Source organism: Caloenas nicobarica, chromosome 1 (assembly GCF_036013445.1).
Source record: "Caloenas nicobarica isolate bCalNic1 chromosome 1, bCalNic1.hap1, whole genome shotgun sequence".
NCBI lineage: Eukaryota > Metazoa > Chordata > Aves > Columbiformes > Columbidae > Caloenas > Caloenas nicobarica.
In genome coordinates, this window is record NC_088245.1 from 93,978,214 (window position 1) to 93,986,079 (window position 7,866).

Genomic DNA, 7,866 nt, shown 5'->3' on the forward strand with positions numbered 1-7,866 from the left:
TGGTTAAAAGTTGAAATGTATAAACGTGTAACTCAGCCTGCTTCGAGTGTGCTAGCTTTGCAAAGGATCATCTAGCACTCTTTTCTGCACAGAACTGCAAATAAAGCAAATATTGATACCTCAGCCGTGTGTGTGAATTGTTATCTGCATGGCTACCTTGCATAAACCAGGAAACATCTGTGAGCTTGGGTTCTGGTATTTACTCTACTGTAGCCCCAGAGAAGCTGCTACCCCCAACACAGAGGGCCAACATCATGGTTTTACAATGTCGGCTGGTTAGTAAGTTTATTAGCTAAGAGCGATTTATGCGCTGCACCTGACAAGAATTACCACCACAGCAGAAGATTTAAGGAGCAAGATAGGGCAGCCTAAACAGCAATTCCTTTTCCCTGGCAGTCTCACACTCTGCCTTACGCTGCATTTGGCCATTGGGTAAAGCATTTTGTCCAAAACAGTTTCTGGATTTGCTGTGATACACAAAGTAGATCCTCTAAGATATATTTTTTTTCTCCCCTGTGTTATTACATATCTTTGAAGGATATTGCTTTGTGAGCAAGTTATCTTAACTGCTCCTTACGAATATGTACAAGCATATTATTTCCATATTTTTCACACAGGGCATACAGACAACCAGGTATACAACACTGAGATCTACTCCATCATACACTAGTAAAAAAACCCCAAACATTGCTCTGAAAGATAATTTTTCACTGTCAAATTACTGAAGGTGGAATACTAAATGCCAAGGGTATATATTTCAGAAGCCCTCGGTTTTGTCTGTGAGGAAGTATTTTTTAAAGAAACAGGTACTTTTCATTTGGCATATTAAAGTTTGCACATTATTCACAGAATGCTTCCATGAATATACAGTAAAACTGCTATAATTGAACTATATAAAGTATACATAAACTTGTTGTATCTGTAAATACATATATGTTAACTATTTAGTGCTAGAGTTAGGTTATGGTTGGACTCGATGATCCCGAGGGTCTCTTCCAACCAAAATGATTCTATGATTCTATGTGTTTTCACCTAACACAACCAGAATCTCTCTCCTTCCATAAATCCGTATTTTCCTTTTCAAGAAAGCAAACAATGACATTTTGCATTTAGAGCTTCGATATTGGACAATCTTAAAAACAATGCCATTTCCTTAGTAGGTTTTCACAAAGCACTCCTGATCTAGGACTCGTCATGCTTAAGGAGGAGCATGGAGGGCAGGTTTGGTGTGCATCCAGCTGTCCCGCAGCCCTGCTCCCCCTTCCCATTAAGACCACCTGGTACACTTGCTTCTGATGTAGGAGAGAATCAGCCACGCTATTCAAAGCCATACCTACGGGATCATAAACATTTTCTCTTGCAATTAAACTTATGGCATCAATCAAAAGATGGATTGTTACGTGGGAGCTCCAGTCTGTATCCCTGCAAGTTTATCTCCTTTAAATGACTACTTTATGTTCCTTCACTCTCTTTCTCACATTCCCACCATCGCAGCTTGGGACCACCCATCAAACCAGCATGTGTGAACTCCGTAAATACATTTGGCAACCACGGCTCTTTCACAGTGTAGCTTTCCAGGATGGGAAAGCTTTGCAGTACAGGGGTAGCCATTTCACTGAGGCTGCTATGTTCTCAAGGACATCTTTGTGTCTTGGGGGCAGTACTTCACTCTGGTCAGTGAAACTGTAAACACTGAAGCTGTAGTCCAGAGCCAAAACTATTCAGACTGAGTGCTGACACAATACTCTTGGTGTCCTTGCCAGGCCCCATCCTGCATTTCCCATCTTTCAAATGACATAAAGAAGATGGAGTGTGTATGACAGACAGCAGAGACTGAAGGGGAATAGGCAGAGTGCGTTCTGGTATGGGAAAAGGAGTCTAATCATCTCTACCATGAGAGCAGGTCTTAGCAGTCCTCTGCCATCAGATCAGCTAGAAAAGAGGGGGTCTAAAGCTGGAGGGGGGCAGGTCTCAAACCTGCACCCTTCACAGCCTCCCAAAAGTCTCTGACCCTTTACCATCGCTTTTTAATAGTACCGGAGCATGTGACAGCATTGGGGTGCTTTGTCACTACCGCAGCACAGCAACTAGTATCAGCATCCCCACCCTACAATGTGCAGCATGAGTACGTGCTGGCTCTTGTGGTTAAGATTGTTTTGAGACCTCCAAGCTGCAAAGGATGTTTAGACTGTGCGGGAAGCCGGCAGCTCAAAACCAGAATGCTGAGGGAAGGAAGAAGTGCCTCCATTCAGCACTGCAGGGTGAGACTTCAGCTGGGAGCATCAGATGTGATGCACAGACACTTGCTGGCAGTAACCGCTAGCAGAACTTTCTTATGGTCCAAAAATCCTTCCTGTGCTTTTCTAGCGAAGAGCACTTAGGTGCCTGTTCCCTTCCCCAAAACCTCAACTTCTTTCCATCTCCACAAAACTCTGTAATTCTGTTCTGTAACCCTACAATGATGAACATTACTTGCAATGGCCAGAGGGAACAAATCTGCATTAATAATACAATTTTATTTTCCACAGACTAAACCCACAAATTGTCTAGGGTCTTGTCACTTGAGACCATTCAAATGTTCCACTTCAAGCATGTGTTTAAGTGGCTGCACAAATGAATACTTAAGCAGGCAGGAAAAACCTCATACTATCAACAATTATTTTTTTAAAATTCTGCATTGAGGTCAGTAGGTGGTTGTATTTTTCCACGTTGCTGGAGCATTCACATACGAATCACACTCAGCAGTGAGGATGGCCTGACTAAAACTTTACTATCCACTTTTCTCCAGAGATTATAGAGCCATATGTATGCCTTATGTGGACTTACTGAAAGGGATCAGCTATTCCTTTGTGCTTTGGTGCAGAGTACAAGCCAATGTCACAGGCAGCCCAGACAATCTTGATGCTTGGGTCCCATTCGCACACCCCTAACCCTCCTGTTTTCAAATACACAGTAAAAGGATGAGCTGTGTGGATCAGGCTGGTGCTATTTAAATGCTAAGAGACATATGGTTTTCCCTGTTAGACAATTCCAAACACACAAACGTGTTTACTTAATTTTTAACGTGCAGCCTTTGGACTGCGGTGTACAGAATATACAGCCAGAACAACAAACTTTTCAAAGTGCTTTAAAGCAACTGAAAACAAGTTGAAAACAGCAAGTGCTACAGGAAGCTTAGTCTCCTTCTCCTTACTACATTAAATACCAAGATAACATGTCCCATTATTCAACAGAGCATGTTGCTACTGTTAAAAAGCTTTGAGTTAATGTTTTCAAAATCTTCCATTTCAGTCCAAGATCTACCGTGCCATGTAAATTCCAAATCCTTACGTGCAATTTATCAGCAGACAATAGATCAAATAAGTTATTCAAACAGCTTCTGTGTCATCCGCATATTTTAAAGGTCACTTCGCTACTGATGAGAAGAAAACTGCAGGATTCACTCTCACAGAGAGAAGCTAATTGCTCAACATTTCATGTAAGTATACTCAGACTCTTCCAAGCTGTTCATTACCATTTTTACCCTGACTGCAATGGAATTATTTAACATTTAAAACCACCAGACACACTCAATCACCAAGCTCTGCACACATCACTGCATTTGAAACACTGCTTCTTCAAGTGCAGTAGACCAAATATCGGTGTTCATGTCCCATTTTACGTCGGGTCAGGAAAACACCGTGACTATCACAGCACTTTTTGCATTTCTTAAGTTCATTGCAAATACTTAGCTGTCTATCATATCATATACTCTTTGTAATATTGACTTCCCCCCTTTCTCTGTCCACTGCTCATAGCCTCAGTGTCAGTTCATATCAATGTATTACCTGCTTCTCTCGCTTGCTTTTGCTTGCTTCTTTAAGCCAAGCCCCAGCTTCTGTGAGTCGTCTGTTTGACAATACCGAGCTATTCAATACTTAATTTACACCACATGAGGGTGTTTCAAGCTGTGTAGGATGCCAGAGTTAATTTGGAAGTCCTCCTGTTTGGAAAGGAACCATGAGGCAAACAGACACCTTTTTTTTTCCCCACTAATTAAAAATCTTATTGGGGCAACCTGGTACAGGAGACTCTGAAAGGAAAGAGATGAAACATCACATGCTAGGAAACAGATGGAAGAGGAGTTTTAAAGACATAATCCGATGTTCCCTGAAATCAAATAATCTTTGCTGGGGACTTCCCTGGGCTTTGTCTTGTCCTTTAGGAAGCATTTTAAATATAATATGATTTCATATTATTTCCATTAAAATCTCCTTAGACAGGATTAAGTAATCATTATCCCTCTGCAGAGCTTTTTAGAAGCTTTCCATTGGCTTACTGCTCAAAGTTAATTGCAGAGTCAGGAAGAATTATCTACTAACATAAACAATAAATGAAACAAAATTTCTGCTTTATATACTGCTTCTTCTGGAGTTTAAGTGTACACAGATCTTTCTAATGTTTGCCTGCTCTGGTAAGTGATGGCTTTAAATCTAGCAAAGACTATGTAAGGTAACTAATACCCTGTTCTTTTTAGCAGGTATAATTTCTGTGCGCAGCTTTTTGAAACAATCATGTACGTAAAAATGAAGCCGGAGCACTTCCCAAGGCTTTCAACACAGCTGCAACGAGGCAAACATCTCCCTAAAAGACAAAACTCTGAGTCCATATGAAGATGGGCTGTTTCCCCATGAAATCCCAGGCAGCAAAGCCTATTATTAGCAACTCTTAACTAATGAATGGGGCCTTGGGATTGCCAGGCAGCCTGTGCTCTCCCATAGCTGACTTCTGCGATGACCAGAGCACACTGTGCAAACTATAGGGGTGCTACTTAAATAAAGAAGCCATGCTTAATTAATTTATAGGGCTGAAAGGTACCTTGTGAAAAAAGCTACTGCAATACAGTTTAAAAAAAATAAAAGCGAGGCAAAAGGTAATGAAACGAAGAAATAACAGCAGAGTCAACTATACTGTTAAGCGGCATTCTTTATTTTATCAGTGCTGGGGAACACTGGGGATCATCCTCCATAAGTGCTCCAAAGACTGGATGTTCTTGCGTTGCTTGTATTCACATAATTATTACATATGCATTACAATTTTTGAAAATTTTAACATACAATACATCTATACTAAGAAATAATTGTTGATGTTAGTTATAATTGTTTAGTTTCTTACTTACAATACATCTATTAATTATTAGTTAAATGTAAACTAAGCATCTGCTTCTAAACAGTGTATCACTTAATCTTTTGTCTCCCTCTTGTCGTGCAGAAGGATCTAAAACTTGGAAAATATCCCCTCATTTTGCAGGCGGTCAGAAAGTATTTCTCTCATGCCAATTTGTTAATGATGGGTACGTCTTTTATAACTTAATCACAGTATACATGAATTTAGCAGCTTCTTTTCAGTAATTCAGGATACAGGTAGAGGCTTGCCAGGACCAGGGCATCCTCACAGCTGTCCCCTGTGTGTCAGAGAGGCGGAAACCAGGCAGGGGCTGAGGGGGCCCGCCTGCCCTATGCACCCCAGGGGCTCAGGGCTGGCAGCCCTTCCCCTGCCCCTGGTTGCAGGGCCCAGCACCAGGACACAACCGCAGGAACAGAAACTGCAGAGGGCTGGAAAAGGTCACTCCCTCCACTGAATTCCCCAGGCTCTGCCACTGACTTCACCAGGCATGTTCGTAACTGAAAACAAATACAAATTTCTTGCTTCTATCCATAAGCAGATGAAAGCCGCTTGTACGCAAAAAGACCTTGCTGCTTAGCTTTCCAGTGTGTTGCTTTTACAACTGCATAACGCACGTGTTAAAGACCATGTACAGCAAACCCAGGTAATTTCACAGCATTACATTTGTGTTATACGTGACCTCAGATTCTGACTCAAGTCTGCTTTGCAGGTTTCATTGTGCCATGGAGTTGCATTTAGCGATGCTTCAAGCCCCTCTTAAAAAAATATTTTCTGTACCTAGGCAGCAAGCGTTGAACACCTTACTCTTACAGAAGAGCTTTTATGTGACACTCACATACCCATCTTCAGGCATCTGATAACTTAGACTTCCATCTGGGCCGAATTCTTCCAGGGTTACTAGAATCCAAGTCCAAGCTCAATGATTTAAGCCCACGTACTGGGGAACCTCATACCAAAAATAATGGCTTGAAGGGTTAGTGGGTTTTGTTTGGTTTTGTTTTGGTTTGGGGTGTGTTGTTGTTGTTTGTTTGGTTTTGTTTTGTGGCTTTTTGTTGTTGGTTTTGTTTTGTTTTGTTGCTGGTTTTGTGTGGGGTTTGGTTTGGTTTTCACTTTAAATTAAAGCAGGGAGGGGTCGATTTCGAACCTAATCACAATTCTTGAGTCACTGTATGCTACATGCCTGTCCTGGTGAGGACCAGACGAAGTCAAACAGAAATATAAACTATTCTACTCTCGATTTAGCTGAAAAAAAAAAAAAATGGAAAGATAGCGGCTGGCAGGCGGGAATTTTCTCTCCGTCTGCCCGGGTACCACACGGCCATGCCCAGCGGTGCTGCGGCGCCACCTGCTGATGGGCGGCGGGAGGTGCCCGCCGGTGCTTCCCCAGCGTGGGGAGGGGGGGTGCGAGGAAGACCCGCCTGTCCCACCCCCCCGGCTCCTCAGCCAGCGGCATGGAGGTTTCTTTACGTTGCTGCTCCGGGTTTGTGGAAGCAGCAGCGTCCTTCGGGGATGGATGGGTCAGGCACCGGGACGCCGCTGCCGGTAGCTCTCTCCTGGCAGCCTGGATCCCTCAGCAGGGAGCGGTGGGAATCACGGCAAGCCTGGGCGCTTCTCCAGGCGCCCTGCGAAACCTCGGTGTCAGAGGGGACATCTCTCACCAGGAGCAAGCAAGGGGCTTAAAATATCCGAGATGATGGAATAATACATCTTTGACAGGTGTGCTACAGACAGTCATCCTCAGTTAATGACAAGGAAGAAAGTCCTGGCTCTCCACATCCCTTGGAATACGGCTATCCAGCTGTTTTCTCTCCCTCTCTCTTTTTTTTTTTTTTTTCTTTAAGAACAAAAAGCTGCCTTCTTTTGCAGTGACTGATGATATCATGAAGTCAAACTACTTCGCTTCTACAAACCCACACAGACAGGAAGCGCTCAAATTAATATTGAGCCTTCTGTGCTTGCAAAGCCTGCACAGTTTCGTAAGAAGGAGAGCGTATTCTGTTCAGCACAGATATTCTCTTAGTGATGGGTTTAGAACTGCTTGTGCTATAAGGTAAATAACACAACAAAATACTTTAAAAATGTCTGTGAGATTGTTCTTTCCAGTAAGTCATTCATTCATCTAAAGTCCTGGGAAACACAGTGCTCTGAACTCTGATACTCATCAACCAGCACTTAGCAGTAAATAAGACAAATCCCATTCCTAGATCAGAATACCATTGACATAATTGAATTTTAGTTGATTTGCATTAATTACAGAAATACCATTGTGGCAAAAATATGTTTTCAACTAAGCTTGGATGGACAGTTTCTTGGCTGCCAAAAAGCAGTGTTCCTGCTGTATCTCTCATGCCTTGCATTATGCCATGCATTGCAGCAGCCAACCCAGCTGCTGACCTGGCTGAGAACTGTGCAGTGGGTTAAGCTGATCCCATCCCCCCAGCACAGCCGTTTAATCATTGGTGTCAGTGCAAGGAAATAGGCAGCCTGGGCAGGATAGGAGTGAGTCTGGACCATCCTTTCTGCAGGTTTAAGCCACCTGGAAACTACTCTTGACGTCCTGAAAAATGTGAAGGTAGCAAATGCCAGACACTCATTAGGAACAAAGGAGAAGAAAACTATTACATTCCTTTTTTTCTTCATATGTACCTTAAATATAATTTCAGCAAAACAGACACAAGAGTAATTATTGTTTCAAAGGCA